Genomic DNA, 22,907 nt, shown 5'->3' on the forward strand with positions numbered 1-22,907 from the left:
CATGATTGAAGTTACAAAGTCCATGTAATGAAGTAAATTGTGATGATGTTGTACAAAGGTGGTATGGTAATAATCAGTAGCTTTTGGAGACTGCTCACTTCTCTTTGGGGAGATAGAGGGATCTGAGGTTGATGTAGCCCCATCCAGTGCAGAAGGTGGTAACTAACTCCTCCCTTGCACTGCAGAATCACATGGCATCTGCCCAACTGGGTGTTAGTTTCTTCATCTTTATGGAGGAGGTATGGGCTAAAATGGGCTAAAATTAATGACTTTTTTAAAAAAGGAAAAATTATTTATAGTGATTGGTGGTGGTACATGTTAATCTAGTTGAAATCTAGAAATCTGCATATATCTTACATATCTTACTTGGAATAGAAACCAAATACTTAGGAGGAGGGAAATTTTTAATTACAGGCACATATTGCTTCCTTCAGAGATTTTTAGGACTCTGATGATTACACTGCATTTTAAAAGGAAGACATTTAATTCCTTGGCACTGGGAAATCAGTTTTTTGGATAAAATTTTTTAAGATATGAAATTGACTGTTTTGTATAATTGTTCTTGAATGCCTTTCTTTTTTTTATATCCTGCGTTATTATTAAAGGCCTCTTCTTAACAATATTTATATTGAAACAGAAGAAACAATTCTGATACACAACTGTGATCACGATTTTATAACTTTATGCATCTGCTAAAGACTGGATGGGAATCTGGAAAACAATTGGCATTGCAAATGAATGAAGGGTTAGTTAAATATAGATTTTTCAGGATATAGGTTTTTCCCTGGTGTATGGGGGAGGGATGGGCCTGTTGAAGTAGTAACAGGCAAGTTAATTTCAGGGGTGTTGAAATTCAGCCTCTTATTTGGAAAAAAATAGTGTGTGTGTATATATATATATATATATATATATATATATATATATATATTTTTTTTTTTTTTTGCAGGAGATACAGAAAAATATAATTCAAATGAGGTAGAATGTACTTGAAAAATTTATATGAAAACATGGCATGTATTTAAGCAAAAGTCTCTCAGCCTCCTTCTTCCCCCATCTAGTTGATGTTATACTTGGTTTTAGGCTTTGTATCAGAGTGCAGTTATGCCGATGAATTTTTTTTTTTTTTTTTTTTTTTGTTAGAGCTTAGAAGTGCCAGAGGTAGTAAGCAAATCTCAAACTGTCAGCTCTGAGATTTATTATGTGTGTCTGCTGTTTGAGTCCAAAAGAGCTTAACAGCTGAATATAGACTTTAAATCACCATTGGGATTTAAATTTTACTCTGAAAGACTAGGTCATTTGACAGTCATCAAGGGCATTTTCATTCTCAAGACTGTTTTGCAGGCCCAGCAGAAAACTCCTCCATCAGCCCAAGAGGGGGGAGTTATTCTCAGGGCTAAGGCATTAAATCTGGGGTGCTCCACATGCAAAAAATAATAATGAAACACAGGGGGATTTGTTTTGTAAACTAATCCAGAAAGTGAACTTTAAATTGATAGCAAGCGGATAGGGAATGATTTGGTCAGATACTGAGGATTAAAGGTATTTAGAATATACTCTGTTATTTTGATGTACAAAAAAATTTATACCTGAAAGATTATTTTAGAAAATCACCAAGATAAGGACTGATCGTTTGGGAGAAAAAAATTGACAGTGATTATTGCAATTATATTTTCAAAGACCTAGGCAGTACAATGATGATTTAAAATATGTTAGTGGGGTGCCTGGGTGGCTCAGTCAGTGGAGCATCTGACTCTTGATTTCGGCTCTGGTTGTGATCCAAGCATTGTGGGATCAAGTCCTGCATCTGGCTCAGTGCTGAACGTGGAGCCTGTTTGAGATTCTCATCCTCCCTCCCCCCCCCCCCACTCTGTCTCTCTCTGCCCCCCTCTCTCTCCCCCTGTCTCCCCTTCTACCTCTCTCCCCCACCCCTTTCTCTCAAATTAAGAAAAAAAACTTAATATGTTGGTTATGTAAGTTATTTCAATTAGGTGACTGATTATAGATGACACATACATATTTTAAATCTGTACCTACATATGTCTTACATAGATCTTTGACATACAACGTTTTCTCTTAGGGAAGGAAGGATTCCTTGGGCTGTGCTTCTTATTCACTGTGGGTCCTCTAAAATCATCAGCAACAACATTCAAACTTGGGCTCACCAGAGATTAACCAAATCAGAGCCTGCTAGCTTGGGACCAGGGGATCTATTTTTAAATATCTCCACAGATTTATAGCGTACAGTCAGGGTTCTGAACCACACTGTTTTGTAAAGTTTTGTATATTTCACATGGAAAGGCAGAGAGTTAAATCTTGTAGGTGTCTTGTAGTAACCGTAAAAAGAAACAGATCAATTTTACTTCTTTAATACTTTGGAAAATGTCAGATTAAAATGAGCACCTCCCTGTAAGAAAATTTTGTTATTTACTTGAGATGGCCTGAAGTAAACATAAGAAAATAGAAGATGATAGAATATTTTTTTGAGATTTTATTTTATTTTATTGTAAGGATGATAGAATATTTAATAGCCACAGACCAATATTGGCATGAGTTACACTTGAACTTGACTTAGAGTATCAAGCAAGTTAAATTTAGCACCAAGCTCAGATTAAAGGAGAAGCATGTGAATAAATGAAGCAGAACAACAGTATCTGTTATTTTTAAAAAATATTTGAAGTCTCTTGTTGAATGCAGCATAATTTCATAGTATTGAAGTATAGGCTCTGAAAGCTTATGGTATACTAAGTATAATAAGTGTTACTGAAAAGCACTAATGTGCCTATATTGATTATTATTACAGTATTTTTAAATAATTTCAAAAAGCTTTGTATGGAACACACTTTAGTACATTAAAATAACTAAGGTAAGGTAATGTAAAGATATGTCACGAAAACCTGAGGAAACTATAGTGGTATCAGTCACTTAAGAACTCATTTGGGTGGCTCAGTTGGTTAGGCGTCTGACCCTTGATTTCGGCTCAGGTCATGATCCCAGGGTCGTGGGATTGAGCCTTGCATTGGGCTTGAGATTCTCACTCCCCCTCTGCCCCTCTCCCCTGTTCACATGCTCTCTCTCTCTCTCTCTCTAAAATAAAAACATTTTAAACTTTTAAATAATAATAAAAAATAAAACTCGTAATTCTAGGCAAGGATAAATTTGTGAGTGTTTGTATTTTAGTACCAGTGGTTGGGGAATGGGTGGTAAACAGAAAGCTATTTTTGCTGATTGGTACTCAACTGTGAGTCACATGTGACTCATTTCATCTGTCAGCTTAATCAAAAATAAAAATGTGTTTAGGTCTGGGAAATTCAAAGATTATTATTCCATAGTCTTTGCTCTCAAGAAACCTCTAATTGTATAGGTGAGTAAGACATATACCAATAACAACAATAACAGCAGGTTGACCTTTTTCATTGATGCAATAATAGGAAAAGAGGTTTGCTGGAGAAGCCAGTGCTGCAAGGACTAACTCATCTACGGAGCTAGGGCAGTCAGCTGTTAAAGTCACAGTAGCTAAACTGATAGAGTAAACCTGTGCTTAAGAAAATATGGTAAGTGTCTGATCTGGTAATGGGGGATTGGTCAAGAGGGAAAAGGGGAAAGGTGGTGAAAGGAGGTACTGATTCATGCTGATTTCCATACTGTAGTACTGGGGATTGGGAATTGTGATCTGTCTCGTGGAAGTAGAGGCTGGACACTGTGGGGCAGATCACAAGATCCAGCCTTCTGGGAGAAGGGAAGGTGACGATTAGATACATCATGTGTATACCAGCCAAGTAGACTAAGATTGAAGGAAGAAGGTACTTCTCTAGGGGAACTGTAGTAAAAATTAAACATCTATATGCCAGCTACAGGTAGTTATCTATTCAATTCTTGAAATGACCATATGAGGGGGGTACTATTATTTTTTACATTTTCCAGGTAGAGAAACCTAGACCAGTGACGTGAAATAAATGGCCCAGATCACAAAGCTAGAAAGTGGTGGTGCTTGGATTAGGACCGAGGATGTCTAGCCTAAGAGATAACAAGGGTATACCACTTCCTTTAGCCTAACTGGGTTGTTAGTGTCTGAGGCCAAATGGGGCTGGACAAGGTAGGGACTAATGAGTGGTATAAGCAAAATGCTATAGGGCTTTGTGGCTGGTGTGCTATAGACAAACATTCTAGATAAACATCACAACACAACAAAGGATGTGGAAGTGAGAGCCAAAATATGGGCCTACAGACTATATTTGGATGTATCTTATAGTATGTGGGAAGCAGTAGAAGAAGATGGAAAGATAAGATGGGATCCTTTTGAAATCCCGAAAGGATTCCTGAAGTCAGACTCCTAAAAGAACTTCGGTTTTACTTGATTATATACTGGAAAGCTATTGAAAGCCTTCAAGTGGGACATTACATGACTGGAACTGATAATAGGGAGTGAGTTAGAATGTTTTTATTCAAGTGATTTGTCCTACTTCAGCATGGCCCAGTGGATGTGGAAAGTAGAAAATACATAAAAGATACAATGATCCAAAGATTGGTTGAACAAGGAGAATGATGGGGTAGTTTGAAACAGCAGTAACTGGAAGATCTCATTGGGTGCGAGGGTAGGAGAAATGAACGGAACACTTTCAGTACCAAAGAGCAATGGTGTCATGTTTACAGGTTGAAGGCAGTGATCTAAGAGGTGGGCATCATCCTTGCGTGACACTGATGGCAGATGGGTATGCCCAAGTCCAGTAGTATCTGTCTCGCTGTATGAGGAGTAACTGAGTTTAGCGCCATGTATTAGCTGTTAAGTTACCGTAACTTTGTGGCTTACGACACAGTTTCGTTACCTGGCAGTTCTGTAGGTCAAGCGTCCGACCCAGGACTCACTGGGCCAAAGTTAAGGTGTTGGCAGGGCTGTCCCTTTCCAGAGGCTCGTAGGGTAGAATCTATTTGCATGCTTTTGCGCTTCTAGAGGCTGTTCATATTCTTGGTTCATGATCTCCTTTCTCCATCTTTAAAGCCAGCAATGTTGCATCACCATCCCTTTTTCCATGGTTACACCTCCCCCTGACTCTCCTGCCTCCCTCTTCCACTTTTATAAGGACCCTTGCGATTACATCAGGCCACCCAGATAATGCAGAACAGTCTGCCTTACCTCCCCCATTTCAACCACATCTGCAGAGTCCCTTTTGCCGTGTGAGGTAGTAAGGTAACGTAATCACAGGTTCTGGGGATTAGGACACGGACTTCTTGGAGGCGGGGGGGCATTCTGCCTACCTCCTACAGGGCCTGGCAAATAGTGAACTTTTGAGTGATTTCTAATATTAGTATTGCCTCATCATCATTACTGTTAATGGTAGGATTACTCATCCCTCGCACTTCAATTGTAATATTAGTGTCACAGCACTGCTGAAAATTGTATTTCCAGTCAGGGCTCTACTGGGTCTGTTTGGCAGAGATGTCAGCTGAGAATATAAGTGATTTACCAATATTTAATTTTAAATGGCACATTCATTTTTAAAAGTACTCAGGAAGAAAAATTCTTGAAAGTTTTACCAAGAGATTTTTTTCCAGATAATAGCATATGATATTCATAAATCACCCTTGTCATTAGGCTATGTGGTTATTTATGCCATTTTATAGTTAATGGTTTACAAGTAAGGGGACCAGTAGCAATGTATGCTCTTCCTACTATATTTCTAATATATCTGGTTGGGAAGAGACTATGTATTGTATAATTTGCTTTATATTTTATTGTTAAATAGTTAAATAGCAAATAGTTACATTTGTAGAAGACAGCAAAAAAGGTTATACTGTTGGATTTGCTGCTTATTTTTTTAAACCTTCAGATTTATTTCTATACCAATTAAAGCCTTGAAAATTATGCTCGAGCAAGAGTTTTAGTATGTACGTCTAGAATGTTAAGTTTTTTGTTTGGCCAGATGAGGGCACTTTTTCTTTACATTTGTGAAGTTTGAACTGTGAAGCAGATTTGTTTTTCCCCATGCAAGCTGTTACTTACTTTCTGTTGTTATTGCCAGTGAGAGAAATAGTTTTGACATTTTTAATGTTTTGATTGTGTTTATTCTTATAGGTTGATCTTTCCCCAAAAGGAAAAGCTTCAGTTTCTTGCAAAGTTTTTATATTTGGAAACTTAAATGACAAAATTTCTGTGTAACAAAGTAATTTTAAGAAAGTAAATGTCCAAGTGTTTTGTGGTTTTGCTCATAATTAATAATAGAAGTTGGAATATACTTTTAATCTAATTTTAGTACTCCATTTGTTCATGGCATGATGAAGTGGCATTGACTAGACTCTCCTCTCCTCCCCACCAAATTTCCATTGCTCATGTGGTAGTGAATCAGTGTCACTTCGCATCTCCACTAAAGTCATTCAGAAGTATGGAAAGGAAATAAAATATCAGAAGCATTTTGTCTTCAAACAGACAAAACCCCAAATACATAAATGAAAATGACTGCAATCTAACACCTATAAATAAAATATCAGAAATATGGTATGTGTAACTTTTTTATTTGCAGTGATTGCTGTCTCAGGGGCTAGGTTGAGTAGCACAAACTTTCCAAGGTTATAGGTAATGGTACTAAAAACAATACAGACTGCAGCTAGGTGGTGTCGATGTGAATAATCCAAGGAGAAAACTAAGGAGAGAATAATGTTGAGGTTTATAAATTAAGTTTGTGCATAGCAATGAAACAGAGAACCAGCTGTTGCTTATTAAAGTCTTAAAAAAAAATGACAGTATGTCATGAAAACTTGATTGAACTGAAGGAAATTCAAAGGGGGAACCAGCAAGTGTGAGATGAGAGCATGTGTAAAATTTTACACAACTTTAGGAATCAGGAGAAGGAATGAAATACTTTTAAAATATATGTATTAACAAGAGGAGTTTGAATAATACCTGCCTGCAGCGGGTTAAAGACAGCTGCTATCAAGTGACCTGGAAGACGTCTCAGGTCAGGAAGCCAGCAAACCTTCGTGGCCTTTATGAACAACAGGGAGTAGCTGTAACCACTGTCGTCATAACCTCGCTTACAAGCCCACCTGTGCCTCAGGTGCTTTTCCTGCTCCTTCGTGTACTCTCGTTAACAGCTGTGTGGGGCAGCTTTTTAATTCCCATTTTAAAGATGTGGAAATTTAGACATTCGGATTAATTAGATCGCTAATCTCTTAATTGAGACCTTAAGTAATGTGGTCAGTGTCCTAGAAACCAGTAAATAATGAATTCTCAGACTGAAATTCAGGTCATAAGGATTAAAGACTCTTTAAAGTTAGGAGGAATATCCCCAAGAAGCAAAGGCTTTTTGATCAAAGGATTGAGTCGTTTCCAGTCAGCTCTGTCTCAAAAAGCCATCTCTTGGTGTGTCAAGCAGGGAATGGCGGCTAGGACGCTTGATCCCTGAGAGGACAGATTGAAGGTCTCAAGAGCAAGCACATCTGGTGCCCATTGACGGGTGTTGTTATTAAAGTCCATTGGAGAGAAAGAAGAGTTTCCTAGTGTTTAATGTCCACCATTGTTCCCTCTTTTTTTAACCTCGGGGCTTGCTTTAAAAAAAGGAAAGAAGAGAGTGGTGATTTTTCACTTTAATTCTGGTCCCTGACTTTTATTTTATAAATTTTGGTAGCAGTCTTGTTGGCTAGACCTTACTTACCAAGACACAGTCTGCTCATATGGTAAATCAAACAAATCTTTTTTCCTGACAGTCCTTTTTAGCACGTAGTAAATATTTTAAACTTCTAGATCTTTAATGAGAATTAAATTCCCCCCCTCCCTTTTCCATTAAACATTCATTAGGAACCTTCTGTGTGCCAGCCACTTGGCTCAGCATATTGGATGCAGATGTAAGACTCAGCTGTGTCCTTGCTACTGAGTATGTAGTCTAGCGTAAGAACTCAGGAAGTGAACCAGGCATCACTGAAATGGCGTGAGTACTGTGACAGTGGGCAGTGGGCACTTAGCCCAGCCTGGATTGGAGAGGGGAGGGAAGCCTTCATAGAAGATGTAAGGTCTGAGCTGAATCCCGAAGCACAAGTGATCAGGTTATTTCTCAGATAGATAACTGAGAGGGAAGAAGGGCTGGTTTTGTCGAAGAGAAGATGTCTGTTTTGAATATTTGGGGTGTGGCACCTAGGCTTTTGAGGTAATATATTTGGTTTTTAGATATGTGGGAGTGGAAGTGTTTTCTTGGTCTGGAGATGAATACTTGAGACTCGTTTGAAGGAAAGTGACAGATAAGATGGAATAGTGATAGAATGAGGTAGAAAAAGAGGGGAGGAAGCTGGGGAATGAATGTCTGAAAAAGAGAGTTCGTGGAACCTGAGTCATGTATATCCTGGAAGCCAAAGTCAGAAGACAGAACACCACTTTAAGAAAAGATAAATATGGGGTCAGTGGAAGGAAATGGCAGTGCTTCTAAATTGAGGAAGCCAAGTGAGGCACTAGATTTGATTAGGGTATCCGTTACTTAATTATGAGCAATGTGGTGCTGTGTTCGGTTTACGGTAACATGTTAGAGGTGTACCCCTTCTTTCTTAAACCTTTTTTATACTGGTTCTTAACTTCGAAGAAGCATTCAGGGACCTCTGTGCAAGTGGATATACATAGATGACTTACATTTATTTTGTTCCCTGCCCATCATTCGTCCTTCCTTCCTTCCTTCCTTCCTTCCTTCCTTCCTTCCTTCCTTCCGAGAATCTAATCCATATTTTCCTTGGATAGTAACTCCTTCCTTTCCTCTCTGTCAGGCCTGGTCTTAGGGGTAAGTATTTGTTGCAGACCTGACCTCAAGGGTGTGCACAGGATGTAACTGGGCCAGTGTGACTTGATCCTGGGACTTTCCTTAAGCTCTGGAGGAAGAGAATCTCTTTTGTTGGATTGAAGCTGTAAAGGTGTAAGCCTAGAGCTGCCCTCCTGGGATGAGTATCTCTGAGACAGAGAGGGGGTGAAGAGGGAGGGAAGGAGCTGAGACAGATACACACCTTTATCGTGAGTTGAGTCACTGGATCTACTTCTGGATTTTTCAATTATTTGAATCAGTGAATTCACTTCCTTTGCTTAAGCTATTTTGAATTTGATTTTCTGTCATTTTAGGGTGAGAGAAGAATTTCATTCTCCTAAAGAATGCCTATGTGCTTATGTATTTTAAAGTATGCAAAGGATCAGGGGTTTACAGATCTGTAGAGGCCCACTGAACCAAATTAAATGCCTCAGCTTTATTCTGCTTAACATTAGTACCAACAAGATTTTCTCTATAAATCCAGAGCCAGTATTGTTATCATTAACTAATTAATGGTCATCCATGGGACAATTTGATCTTTATTACATACATTTAACATCTTGTTATTTATTACAGTTGAGTGGATGGGATATTTTTATTAATGCCTCTTGGATTAATCAAGAGTTAACCCATTTATCTCCTCCAGCTTCTTTCAGCAAGGATATCCTTTGTGAAATGTTGAGATTCCATTTTATTCATTATCTGTCTCTCTCCTCTTATAAATATTCTTGCCAACCATAATTCTTAGATCTAGGAATCAGACCATAAACCATAAAAGCAACATAATTCACCAAAGGCCTCATAAAATTCAAATATGAAGTCATCCCTGACCCTAGCTAACTTAAGTAACTTGAAGAAAAGTGAAAATGATTTTGTTATTAGAAGTAAGCTTCCAGTTCAATACAAAATGATGGCTATTTTAAAATACAATTCAATAACAATGATTTGCTGCAAGGCAACATTAAAAATAATAAGGCAGTTGGAAAGTACTTGCTATGATAATAAGATTTCAGAGAGCATTGTGACATCTGTGGTAACCTAATAGGTATGAGTTAATGAGTCTGGCCACAGAGAGGGTGATTATTTCTTTCTGGGTGCTGTACCTGCATTGGATGTAGCTCCTGCTAGGTACACAATCAAGCTTGTTTTGGTTATACAGAGCAAAAAGGTGGAGTTACAATTACCCGTAGTTACTTTGAGAATGTGCCTGAATTTAACATACTAAATTTACTGTTTCCTGTAGAAACAGACATTTCAGGGGAAGAAAAAAAAAAAACCAACAAAAAACCCCAGCTAATTTCTAATTAGGTAGGACAAACGGAGCAAGAGTAAGAAGTTTAGCTTGAGTTTGAATCCCAGTCCACACTCCCAGCGCTCTGGTCATGTGTTTCTTGAAATTGGCATGATGTTTTCAGCCTCTGTGCTTTTTTGCTTTATTCCCTTACAGAATATCCTTAATGAGTTAGTATTGAAATATGAAATACATGAATTAGTACTAATTGATATTAATATATGATATCCTATATTCTAACTCAGCTTATACTCCAGGAAGCTTTTTTGGGCATCTTAGTAAGACTTAATCTCTTACAATTTATGAACAAGCATCCTCCCTTTCTCTCCTCTCATTTGTGGAGAATTTTTGTTTTATTACTAGTAAATGCTTTATGTTAAGTTGTAGGAAGTCCAAAGAACAGTGTGCAGTTCCTGCCCTCTGGTGGTTGAAAGAAACATTGCAAACAAGTAATAAAGATATGTGCTGTGAATCTTACTAGCCTTGGTATCATTTGTTTCTTTTATTCCTGTATCATTTATGAGTTCACTGATTTATTAAGCATGTAATGAGCATCTTCTGTATGACAGTCCCTGTCTGGTGTGGTAGCAGTAGTTAACATTTTTGAGGTCTTATAAATGGAATTCCAAAAGCATGCTTTCATGACTTTGGGGATGCCGCATTTAGGTTACAAAGTGTTTTCCTGTCTACGTATAATATTTCTAGGCCTGCTGAGCTTCAAATTGGTTGTAACTGTGATGGATGAAAAATGAGGAAGTATTGTGTTTTAGTCTCTTGTTGCCTCAAAACTTAGCCTTCAAACAACAAACACTTAATTTCAGAGTTTCTGGGTCGGGAATTATGGAAGTGACTTGACTGGGCACTTGTGGCGAAGCGTCTTTTAAGAGATTGTGGCCAAGATGTTGGTCAGAGCTGCAGTCACCTGAAGGCTTCACTGGGGCTGGTGGATCTGCTTCCAAGTTGATCCTGGTTGGCTTTACCCAGAGTGAGTGAGTGAAGACAGAGCAAGAGGGAAGCCAGTGTTTTCAGTGACCTGTCCTTAGCAGTCAAGCTTTTGTCACTTGTGCAATATCCTGTTGTATCTCCCAGTCGGGTGTGTTTCATGTGCAAGATACCTGCGTAAGGGCCTGAGTACCAGGAGGTGGGAATCACTGGGGACCACCTTGTACGCTGGCTACCACGTATTGTAGCCCTGTTGTAAGCATCGGTCAATGGCTTTGGGCCTGTGTGAAGAAGACACAAGTAAATCTTCAGATGGAAGTATTTTAGAGTGAAATATGGGGTTGAAAAATCAGACCAGCTCATCTTCACCTTAATTTTCCATTCTTCATTCCCCTGGGAGAATGGCGTTACGTTTTCAGTGTTCCCAAGCTGTACTTTTAAATGGGAAATAGGAAAAGAATGGTAAGAGAAATGAGTTTTATGAGAACATGCTTTTATAAAAGTGAGACTGGGACATTTTAATTTTTTTAATGTGATCTATTTATTTATGTTTCTGTGTCATTCAATGGTGAGAAATACTATTGCAGAGAGAGTGCTTAGTGATGGCTGACCAAGCGTCATAGAAATTACTGCTTGTTTTTCAAAGATTTCTTTGTCAAATTACTTACATATTTTAAATTTGAGCAGAGAGCACCGTTTTGGGTCTACAACCTGACACTGTTACTCTCATCAGTGTCATGATGAATAATGGGAATAATAGAGTTGATTGAGGGGTAAGGAGAATGTGGCCACTTCATGCATGTGCAGGTTTAAACATTGCTAGGTTAATAACAGATATGAACAGAACTGAGAGTAAAGTGTTTAAACCAGAATTTTACTTTAGTATTAAGAACATCAGGACTGTGAAATAAAATTAGTAAGGAAAATTAAAGTCACTCCTCTCAGCTGCGTTTCCCCCAAGTTATTTTCCTTCTCTGTTTTCTGTCTTAATACATCCTTTTCATAAATCATATCTGTTTTCAGGTTAGTATGTTCATTTTGGAAATATAACAGTGATACTTCCAGCACTGTGAATGTATAAGAAAGAAAAACTTAGGAGGATATAAACAATTTAAAATATTAAAATTGATCTGTTTTTCATCTAATCATTTCAGTACCATTTAGGGAACAAATCATATTAGAAATGATGTTCCTGGCTCTGCAGTTTATTAATGCTTCTGGTAATAGCCAACCTAGAGTAAATATTTCCATGGCATAACTATAATAGCCTGTAATGCTTGTTTATCTTTAAGGCCTTATTTTGCAGATTTGACTCATTAAATTAATGTAATCCCAAAAGGCAAATGGATAGATTTATAGTACTTTATATGTTGAGATTATTTTTCACTGACAGTATTCTTAGGAGTTTATTCATTTCTTATCCTGTGAACATTGAATAAAAATTTTATATAAAATTTTACATATAAAATTTTATGTATTATGCAATCTTAGTGGTGAGATGAATTTAAAGGAAACTCCCTTCACTGAACAAATATTTATTGGGCTTGTATTATATACCAAAGCCTATGGTAGTTTCTGGGGTCAGTGTTGAAGAACAAAATAGACACTGTCACTGTCAGCTGAGCAGCTGTCAGCACAGAGGAGAGATGGATGGACATTAGGCTAATAACCACACAGGTAAATATATAGGTGTATATATATTTTAATGTTTATTTTTGAGAGAGAGAGAGAGTGTGAGTGGGGGAAGGGCAGAGAGAGAGGGAGACCCAGAAACAGGCTCCATGCTCTGAACTGTCAGCACAGAGCCCGATACAGGGCTTGAACTCACGAACTGTGAGATCATGACCCGAACCGAAGTCAGATGCTCAACCAACTGAGCCACCCAGGCACCCCAATATATACGTGTGTTTTTAAGTACTTAAGCTGAGACCTGACAGATAAGTATGGGGAGTTAGTTTGCTGGGAAAGAACCTCGTGGGCTGTAAAAATCCACAGAGTCTGAAAGCATCTGGATTCCTTGCAGGAGTGAGGGGAGCCTCCCCATCTGCAGCTGGAGACAGGGCCAGCGGCCACAGTGCAGGGCCTTGTAGCCCAGTTACGGTCTTAGCACTTTATTTCAGATGCCGTGGGAAACTGTGACGGTTTTATATAGGAGAGTGCCGTCTTGTATATGACTTTGGCTGCCTGGTGGAGAATTAAATGATGCAAACTTAAATAGAAAAAGAATAGTGAAGAAGCTACTGCATTTGTCCCAATGGGAAAAGGTGCTGCATGAATTAAGGGCAGCATCAGCAGAGTTACAGGAAAGTAGATTAATTGGGGGAGAAATTTTGGAGGCCAAGCACACAGCATCTGGTGGATTACATGGGAAGAATAATTTCCAGCTTTGTGACTTAGGCAGCTGGTTTGGAAACTCCATGTTTTGAAATGAGAGAAATGGTTTATTCTTTTTGGGAGCAGGGCAAGGTGGCAAGTTAGGGAGGAGTTGTGGATTGAAGGATGGAGGTCAGAAGAAATTTGTTTCCTGGTAGGGTGAGTTTGAAATGGTTGTGGGAAAACCTAGTAGAGATTCCAGGCAGGCATTTGGGTTAGAAAAGTAGATTTGGCAAATGCCAACACATTCTGCAATTTAGGCCAAAGGACAGACTGTAAGACATGTTCTTAAGTCTTGTTTAGACTGGGGATAGGATGAGGATGACATAACTGTGCTAAAATTCTATTGGCATGAAAAACAACCGCTTTTTGAATAATTAATAAAAATCGGAATGTGGCTTAGGAAAAGAACTTTGGAAAAGAATTTTTTTTTTTATTAGAACTTTTTGTGATTTAATGCCCCCCCCCCCCCGCCCTTTCGTTTCTTGATCTCATTCTAGAGGAATTTGATTACTTACTTTTCTGTGCTTTTCCAAAGACATCAGTCCATTTCCTTATTAAATGTTGAGGTCTGGCTACAGCATGTTGATTCCCCATTTCCTCCTTGTGGCTTGTTTTTTAGAAGTTATTAATCAGCTGAATCTTAGTATCATCTTTCCCATAGTTTCTCTTAAGCTTCATTGTGCCTTTTTGGTAGAAAAACAGCCATCTGTGTGCAGTAGTATCATCATCCTGACCTTTTGCTTATTCGGACTCATTTTGGAGTAATCTTGAAATCCTCCTATTCAAAGAAATGTTTAGCTCTGTTTATTAGTATTTATATTTTCAGTGGTAGAAATAATTGGTTTAAAGCTACAAAAACTTCCTTACTGATAACAATGCCTTTCTCTTGAAGCATTATAAATAAGCAAATGAACGATCACTTGATTGGATTTTTTTTTTTTTAGATTACCAAAATGTCTTTTTGAAAATATTCATTATCATTTTAAACATTTATTTCTATTATTTTTTTAATGTTTATTTTTTGAGAATGAGAAAGACAGGATCTGAGCAGGAGAGGGGCAGAGAGAGAGGGAGACACAGAATCTGAAACAGGCTCCAGGCTCTGAGCTGTCAGCACAGAGCCCAACGCAGGACTTGAACTCACAAACGGTGAGATTATGACCTGAGCCAAAGTCAGACCCTTAACCGACTGAGCCCACCCAGGTGCCGCTTTGTCATTTATCATTTTAATGTAAAATCTGTGCCAGGCACTACAGAAGAGAGAGCTGGGGGATAATTCTTGGACTCAAGATACTTTGTAAGGTTTGTTATAAAATCATACAACTTTATATACTGCATATAAGTCATAACAATCTGAAAGTCCACTAGTGGAAAATACCATTGTTTCTGGGGCATTATAGAGCTAAAAAACAACCTTGTAAGTCCAGCATATGTAATTATTTCTACCATGTTGGAGAAGTGAATATGATTCATTTAGTCAGAAATTTCAGTGATCTCAGGGTCCTTTCAAGTTCCCTATATGATCTTCCTCTCATTACTTGCCTCACTCTTTTGAGACAACCACTAAGTGTGTTTTAAAAGGGGTATTCTCAAGAAGAAGGCACTTCCCTATTCTCAAAATGGGCAGGACTGAGGATAGGGGAAGAAAACAACTGGGCCAGAGCCAATTTCCACATAGATTTTAAAATCTCAACGTGATGTGGTGCCTGAGTGGCTCAGTCGGTTGAGCATCCGACTTCAGCTGAGGTCCATGATCTCACACTTAGTGGGTTTGAGCCCCATGTCGGGCTCTGTGCTGACAGCTCAGAGCCTGAAGCCTGCCTCAGATTCTGTGTCTCCCTCTCTCTCTCTGCCCCTCCCCTGCTCATGCTCTGTCTCTCAAAAACGAATAAATGTTTAAAAAAATTAAAAAAAATTTAATAAAATCTCAACGTGAAAATAAAGTAAGTGGTTGAAACCCAGGTTTAACAGGCAGGCAGAAGAGAAGTCAGAAGAGAAGAACGTGATGGGTGAGAACTGGGAACGTGGCGACTTGTTAGTTCCTAAGAATGTTAACATTTGGTACTTCATGTCACTGATTTCAAACTTCCTTGACCAGGATCCACAGTAGGAAATATATATTATTACGAAATGTATTATCCACATAACATTTTTTTTCCTATAAAACTGAAATTTAAAAAAATGCTTTCCCTTTATTACCTGTATCGTTTCTTCTGTTTAATTATTTAAAAGAGGTGGTAGAAAGCATCTCATTAACTACATTTCATTATCTTCTAATGGGTTAGACCACGATTTAAAAATACTGCTCTGTGCAACAGTGAGATTTACATGGGCACCGATGGAGGCAAAGTAAGGATTGTTTTTGCATGTAACTGTTACTGTGGGTCATGTGCCAGTATGGAGAAATCAAACAACCTTTACATCCTGACACACTGCTTTCCACACAGGAAGCATCAAGTTAACATTGAATGCTGTTGAACAAATAGCTTCGTAGTCATCACTACTGTGCAGCCTAATTGATTGTTGCTAATATCAGTCTTGTCCTCTGAACTCACCTTATTGCAAGACAGGAGATGCTTGTTTATCAACTGTAGCTGCCATGAACCAAAATATTCATTAAGGTCTACAAAATAGGCTAAATTATAATCTAATCAGATAAGGAGGATCCGCTGTATCCTCAGATCACCCCTAGACTTAGTACAATAATCATTTATTATCACAGTTCCTGTGGTGCAGGAATTCTGGAGCTGTTTGGTCGGGCAGTTCTGTCTCAGGGTGTCTTATGAAGCTTTAGTTCCATGGGGCTTTAGTCTCTAAAAGTTTGAAAGGTATGGCTGGCAAGTTGGGTCTGGCTAGCTGGTTTCTCTCCATGTGGGCCCCTCCACAGGGTTATGTGGCCCTCAAGATCTGGCTTTGTCCAGAGTGAGCTATCTAAGAAACCAAGACAGAAGCTGCAGTGAAGGGGACTACAGTGGAGTGAATACCAGGAGGTGAGGATCCTTGAAGGGTATCTTAGAGACTAGCTGCCATACCTTAAATGAATATCTCTGTTAATAACAAAGTTTAGGGCTCAGGGCTGTAAGAACAAGGACAAGGATCTAGACACTCATGTATAGGTAGACTAGGAAATTCCAGGTGAACTATATATATTTAATAGTACTGCCAGCATATATTATCCTGAAGGATTGGCTTTGTGGTCATTGTTAAGACCTACTTTTCTAAACTAGTGGGAATTTTTAATGAAGGAAAAAGTAAACATGTAAATGCTTGTTTTATTTGTGAATTTTGTAAAGCATTTTCAAAGACATACTGACATTTAGTTAGCTAAGTACAGAACTATGAAAAATTGGTTAAATACTAGGAAGACCCTAAAGGAAATGAGTATGAATAGAAAATAATTTACTCTCTGTAAAAGTGGTAAATACTAATCATTAACAAGTAAAATAATCTATTAAACCAATTGGACGGAGGCATGTGTTAACTAAACTTTTAGAAGATTGTCATAACATTCCAGTTAATTGATATTCTAGATTAGGATTTGGCAGTAGGGGCCTGTGGACCAAATCCAGCATGCTGCCTGTTTTTGTAAATAAAGTTTTATTGGAACACAGCCACATTCATCTGTTTCCATATTGTCTGTGACTGCTTTCTCACTGCAATATCAGAGGCAATAGTTGTGTGACAAAGACTGTGCACAAAGCCTAAAATATTTACTGCCCTTTGAAGAATAAGTTTATTGACCCCTGCTCTAGATTATAGACTTTTAAAATACGAGATTAGGTTTTGGAGTGCCGATGGATGCATAAATCTACAGACAGTAGCATGTAAACATAAAAAAAAAAAAAACATTGTGAACAGCATTGTAATTTTTTTTAGAAGAAAAGTCTTATTAATTAGAAGAGGGAGGGACAGAATATTGTAAGATTCACAAGAATAATGCTTCATTAGGCAAGACTTTGCTTATTAAGAAAATTCATGAGCTTTGAATAGGGCCCATGTGGGAACATATGAAGCCAGCGTTTGAAAAGCAAATGTGAACATTATGTTGACTGAATTAGGTTAGTGTGAAAAACCAATCTAAAAATTTTAATCTATTCTTAATCTGAATTAGAAGTTAAGAATTTTATTATTTACTTTGAAATCTTTTCTGGTTTATGGTGAGAGTTTTGCTTTTTTGCCTTTTTTTTTTTTTTTAAACATGAAAATATAGTCTTCAGAATATGTCCCCTGACTAATATCTATTTTCTACCCTCCTGCAGAATGACTTAAAGAGATATGCTTAATGGTGTGCTGCAGACAAATTGAAGAATGAAATTTCCAAATAAGAAGCCCAAAATTTAGGGCTCTGGGCTGTATGAGCAAGGACAAGGACCTAGGCACTCATGTGCAGGTGGACTAGAAAATCCCAGGTGAAATATAGTTCTAATAGTACCACCAGCATAAGTTATCCTACCGGATTGGCTTTGTGGTCATTGTTAAAACCTGTTTTTCTAAATTAGTGGGAAAAATTTGTACCAAATAGAATATACGTTAAGATTGTGATATAAAGAAGAAAAGATGTGAAGTTGTTTTAGCATTTTAATCAGGCTCTGTACTAGGCACATTTCAAAAAGTGGCTATTTACTGCTCTCAGTAACTCCATAGGATAAGAAATAGTGTTATCGTCACTCAACGTATGAGTAAACTGAACCTTAGAGAGTTTAACTTGCCCAAATCCAGTAGTAGGACTAGGACTTACAGTCTGAGACATCTCATTCCAGATGTCTCCACATCACACCGCCAGCCTCTAAATCTGTCATCTTGTTCCTAGCTCCTATTATTTTTTTTCCCTTTTCTTTTCCCTTCCTCCCACCTCTTCTTACCTTTCCCATTTCCTTTCTTTTTTTTTTATTGTTAATTACATAACTAGTATGTGCTGTCAAAAACAATTTAGCACAAGAGTATAAAATAAAAAATGAAAGTAGCCTTTATCCATACTGTTCTCTTGCTTCTTGCTTCTTTTACCCAAGATAATATACATAGATATCATAGATACCTCCCATGACAGGACATACAGTTCTTTCTCCCTTCCTGTTTTTAACAGCTGTGTGACATGTTCCACAGTACAGAAACTTTAATTTATGCAGCGATTCCTGTTGATTATTCTCTTGACTTATGGCATCTTGTTTTCTGTCTTTGTTGCTGTTTATATAACTTGGCCTAATGAGCATCTGGTGCTTGCCTTGCACACACTAATTGAAATGACTGAAGTTTATCTATCATCACTCTAAATAATTTTTAAAAAGCAATGGTGACCTTAGTGATATTTTGAGTCTGATTTCTTGAATAGGATTTTGTCTCTGTATCATGAGGTGTTGTGACCCTTTCTTAAACTCATTGAAAATCTTTATTCTTTTCTCAGCTATCAGCAGATTATAATTTATATGTCAATTATAACAAGAAAATTTAAGGATGAGCTATCTCCATCAGAAGTTTTAAATTATCACATAAAAATGACAAGTTGATGGGGCACCTGGGTGGCTCAGTCGGTTAAGCAGCTGACTTCAACTCAGGTAATAGTCTCGCAGTTCATGGGTTCAAGCCCCACATCAGGCTTTGTGCTGACAGCTCAGAGCCAGGAGCCTGCTTCAGATGCTGTATCTCCCTCTCTCTCTGCCCCTCCCCCACTCCTGCTCTGTCTGTCTCAAAATTAAATAAACATTAAAACTTTTTTAAAATGACTTAAATTGATTCTTCATAGGTCATTAGACTGTAAACCTTATACATGATTGTATATATATAGTAAAAAAAATTTGGCCATGAATTGTCAGAAAGTAGTTTTTCTAAAAGAGCATTAAGATATCTAACCTAATTCCTGGTATCAATTTAGTAACTTATTTAAAAAAGTACAACACCATTGTTGACATACTGGTAAAGTATTCTTTTTATACACCAGTGATGCTTATTTTGGAAAGTACTATTGGTATTTTAGAAAACTAACTTTTCTGCATTAGTACAAAGTATCTACTTGTATGTAGTAGTATTTATTACATGAATGAAGGGATGGATGGATGGATGGATGGATAGGAGAGAGGAAGGAGACAAAAAATTGAGGAAGTTATCTATTTGTTAGTACAACAATGTTAATGGTTGTAGTAGGACTGGAAAGAATAAAAATCACCTTATCTGGCTAGCAGGGAGTGTCCAGCAAAGCAAAGAAGAAAACCTACCCATTTGCCCTCTTGTTTTAGAAGAGTATGAATAGAAGGGAGACACCATGTGGCAGAGCAGGAAAAACATGCACTCTTTCTTACCCCTTTCTTCAGTTTCATAGCCATGCAACCCTAAATAGCTTCTGTCTGTTTTCACCTTTTCACATATATAGTGCGAATAGTAAAACCCATCTGATGGTGTTCTTGTGCAAAAGAAAGATCAGTCACATACCCACAATACCTGAAGTGATTCTCAATAAATGATACTTGGTATCATGGTGTTGCTGAAGTTGCTGGTCTGGCTTATGAATTTTTAGCTTTTCTTCTGTCTGTGATTTTCTTTCTTTTTTCTTTATTTTTAGAAAATCACTTAGAGTAGTAATTTTTGGGTGGTTTATAATTAATGGAGTGAGAAAATAAGCAGGATGGGCTTTCTGGATGCCAAAATTGATTGATGATATTGACTATTAAATTTTTAAATCCTTGGGGCACCTATGTGGCTCAGTTGGATAAGCATCCGACTTCGGCTCAGGTCATGATCTTGCAGTTTGTGAGTTCGAGCCCTGCATTGGGCTCTGTACTGACAGCTCAGAGCCTGGAGCCTGCTTCGGATTCTGTGTCTCCTCCTCTCTCTGCCCCTCCCATGTTCATGCTCTGTCTCTGCCCCTCCCATGCTCATGCTCTGTCTCTCAATAATAATAAATAAACCTTAAATATTGAAAAAAAATATTTTTAAATCCTTGTTTGTTGGCTGCAGTAAATCAAGAATTTAGTCAAGTCCTGAGAGCCAACTTGTCTTACTACCTTTAGAAATGAACGTATCTCTTGCCAAATGTATCTCCTTCCCTGCCTTTCTGCAGAGGTGGCTCTCTTCTCTACTGACCACATTACTCTTCCAACATTAAGAATCTCTTTGTTTTCATCTTACTCAGTTTCTTGGCAACATTCAGCATAGTGAGTCCTTTGACACCTTTTTCCCCTTGGCTTCTATGACATCATGCACTTCTGGGTTTTTTGCTGCTTTTCTGGCTACTCTTTTACTGGCTCTTTTTCTTTTGCCACAGCCATTTTGGTCTCTCTGCCATTCTTCAAATATGCTAGTGAAATTATTTTGGAAAATCTTACTTATTCCTGCCTCGGGGCCTTAGCACTGACCTCTCCCTCTCTGCTTGGCTTTTTGCTCACTTCCCATCTTTTGAGTGAGACCCTGACCCCTGTTATCCTTGCAACACTCCTAACTTTTTCCTTTTTCCTTTTTCCTTTTTCCTTTTTCCATAGCATTTACCCCTTCTATCATACTACATAGTTTACTTATTTATTATGTTTGTCTATCTTCTCTGATAGAGTATAAGCTCCATGAGGGCAAGGATCTAGATTTTGTTTCCATAGATTGCACCAAACACCTAGCATAGGGCCTGGCACGTAGTAGGCATCGTTGATTGATGAAAACACAGCATCTATCCTGTGTTCTCTTTTAAGTCATCTCATTCACTTCCAAGGCTCTTTGCACACCATATGCCAATCATCCATAAATCTACATCGCCTGCCTAGATGTCTAGGCTCTTGCATGTCTCTTCTCACTGACCTGTCCACATAGTGTCTAGTGGATGTAATCAGAAAACAAAAAGATTTTACAGGCATCCTTAATTTCTCTCTTTCCTTCATTGACCCTTCCTTCCTCTTCAGTCTATCAGTAGGCCCTGTTGACCCTTCTTCTTTTCAGAAAGTGTCCCAAATCATCTGTGCCACTATCATCTCTCACCCAAACAACAGCAGCAGCCTCTCAGCTTTTCCCCTGCTTCTATTTTTGACCCATTGCAGTCCATTCTCCACACTGTAGCCAGAAGCATCTTCTGTAAAATGTAAAAAGGTAAGCAGATCATCCCACAGCCTTCCAGTGGCTTTCCATACCACTTACAGTAAAATCCAGAGTCCCTTCTTTGGCTTATAAATCCAGCGCTGGTTGACCTGCTGTCTCTCATCTCTTAACTGTTTTCCCCTCATCCCTACCACACTGTGGACACTGAGGCCTTCCTTCTTCTCCCTAAATATGCTAACCTTAAAGCCTTTAGACTAACTGTCCACTCTATCTGGACTCCTTTTCCCTCTTTCTGCTACTGTGTAAGATGTTGCTTACATGTTGCCTGTTCAGGACTTGTCTTGACCATCCATTCACTCGGTTACTCAGCCTTAGTTGTTTGCATAATAACCCTTTCCCACTATCTTATATGTTGTTCATTGAGTTTTTTCCCTAATAAGAATATAAGCTCTGTGAGAGGTCTTTGTAACTTTTGTACCACTGAAAACATTTCCCTAATACATACAACAGTGTCTGATAGAGTTGATGCTTGATAAGTATTTGTATACTGAATGAATAAATGAACAACAGAGAACAACTTGTTTTTTAAGAGTTCCAAATTTCTGTAATACTTAATATTTTAACTAACTGATTAAGAATATCCTTAAGAATAATGGGAGAAAAATATGATTGTTCTGATTTGGGGAAAGAGGCATTAGTGCTCTGTGTCTTAGTAGAAAGCAGAAAATAGTCCCACCCCATCCTCATTTTCTCTTTTCATGTGCACAATACAGTATTTTCAAAATATTCTTCTCTTATGTCTTTATTCAGAAGCAAAATTGTTTTGTGTTTGCTTTTGTTTTTCTAGGAAAGCATGAGAGGTTTTCTTTATACTCTAAGCGTTGTCTCAAGCAAGAGACTGTTTGAATGCCAAAATAATGTATAATTAAGTCTATTCATTATCTTGCCGCATGCTAAGTAGATGCTAAGGGCTTATCACTGCAGTAAAAGTCACTAGGATATTTAAGTTTATTTTATGAAATATGTTTTAAAATTTAGCTTTTTCAGACAACAAATTATCATGCAAAATGTATTCCTTTGCCCACGATTCTTGCAAATACATGCCCCAGATTTTGTAGGGATTCTTCCTGTTACTACTTGTTATTGGACACTTCTGGGGGCTCACTTTTTTGCTGTATGTATTTGAAAAAAATTCCTAATTTCATTGCATTAAGACTGAAGACTTTTAAAAAGCAAAGTGCTTCCACATTTTTAAATGCCATCTGAAGATTTCTGAGTGAGAAAACAGTAAAAAATAAAAAGGAATCTTCTACTGACAAGTTGTGTAGTGTCAGTACTTCATGATTATTTATGTATCCATGTCTCCCTGCACACTAGCGAGTTCCTAGAACAGTGGCTTGTAACCAGAGGAACCTCAAAATCATGGAGAGAGCTTCTTCATAATGTCTGGCCCCACACCAACTGGTCAGATTGAAAGATTTCTGGACCCTGACTACGTGTGCCTGAGTTTTTCAGCT

The 22,907-nt window shown here is 37.9% G+C and overlaps 1 protein-coding gene across 7 annotated transcripts in view; it reads left to right on the forward strand.

The window, feature by feature from the left end:
- Positions 1-22,907, forward strand: part of PLEKHA5 (pleckstrin homology domain containing A5) — a 237,608-nt gene that overhangs the window by 57,099 nt on the left and 157,602 nt on the right. For 2 of the 7 annotated variants that reach the window (XR_006219810.1, XM_042991849.1), the window contains one exon: positions 17,640-17,789. The exons of the other annotated variants lie outside the window; for them this stretch is intronic. The gene's annotated coding sequence lies outside the window, so the exon portion shown is untranslated. The remainder of the gene's footprint in view (positions 1-17,639; positions 17,790-22,907) is intronic. 7 annotated transcript variants of the gene reach the window in all.

This window comes from Panthera tigris, chromosome B4, assembly GCF_018350195.1.
Source record: "Panthera tigris isolate Pti1 chromosome B4, P.tigris_Pti1_mat1.1, whole genome shotgun sequence".
NCBI lineage: Eukaryota > Metazoa > Chordata > Mammalia > Carnivora > Felidae > Panthera > Panthera tigris.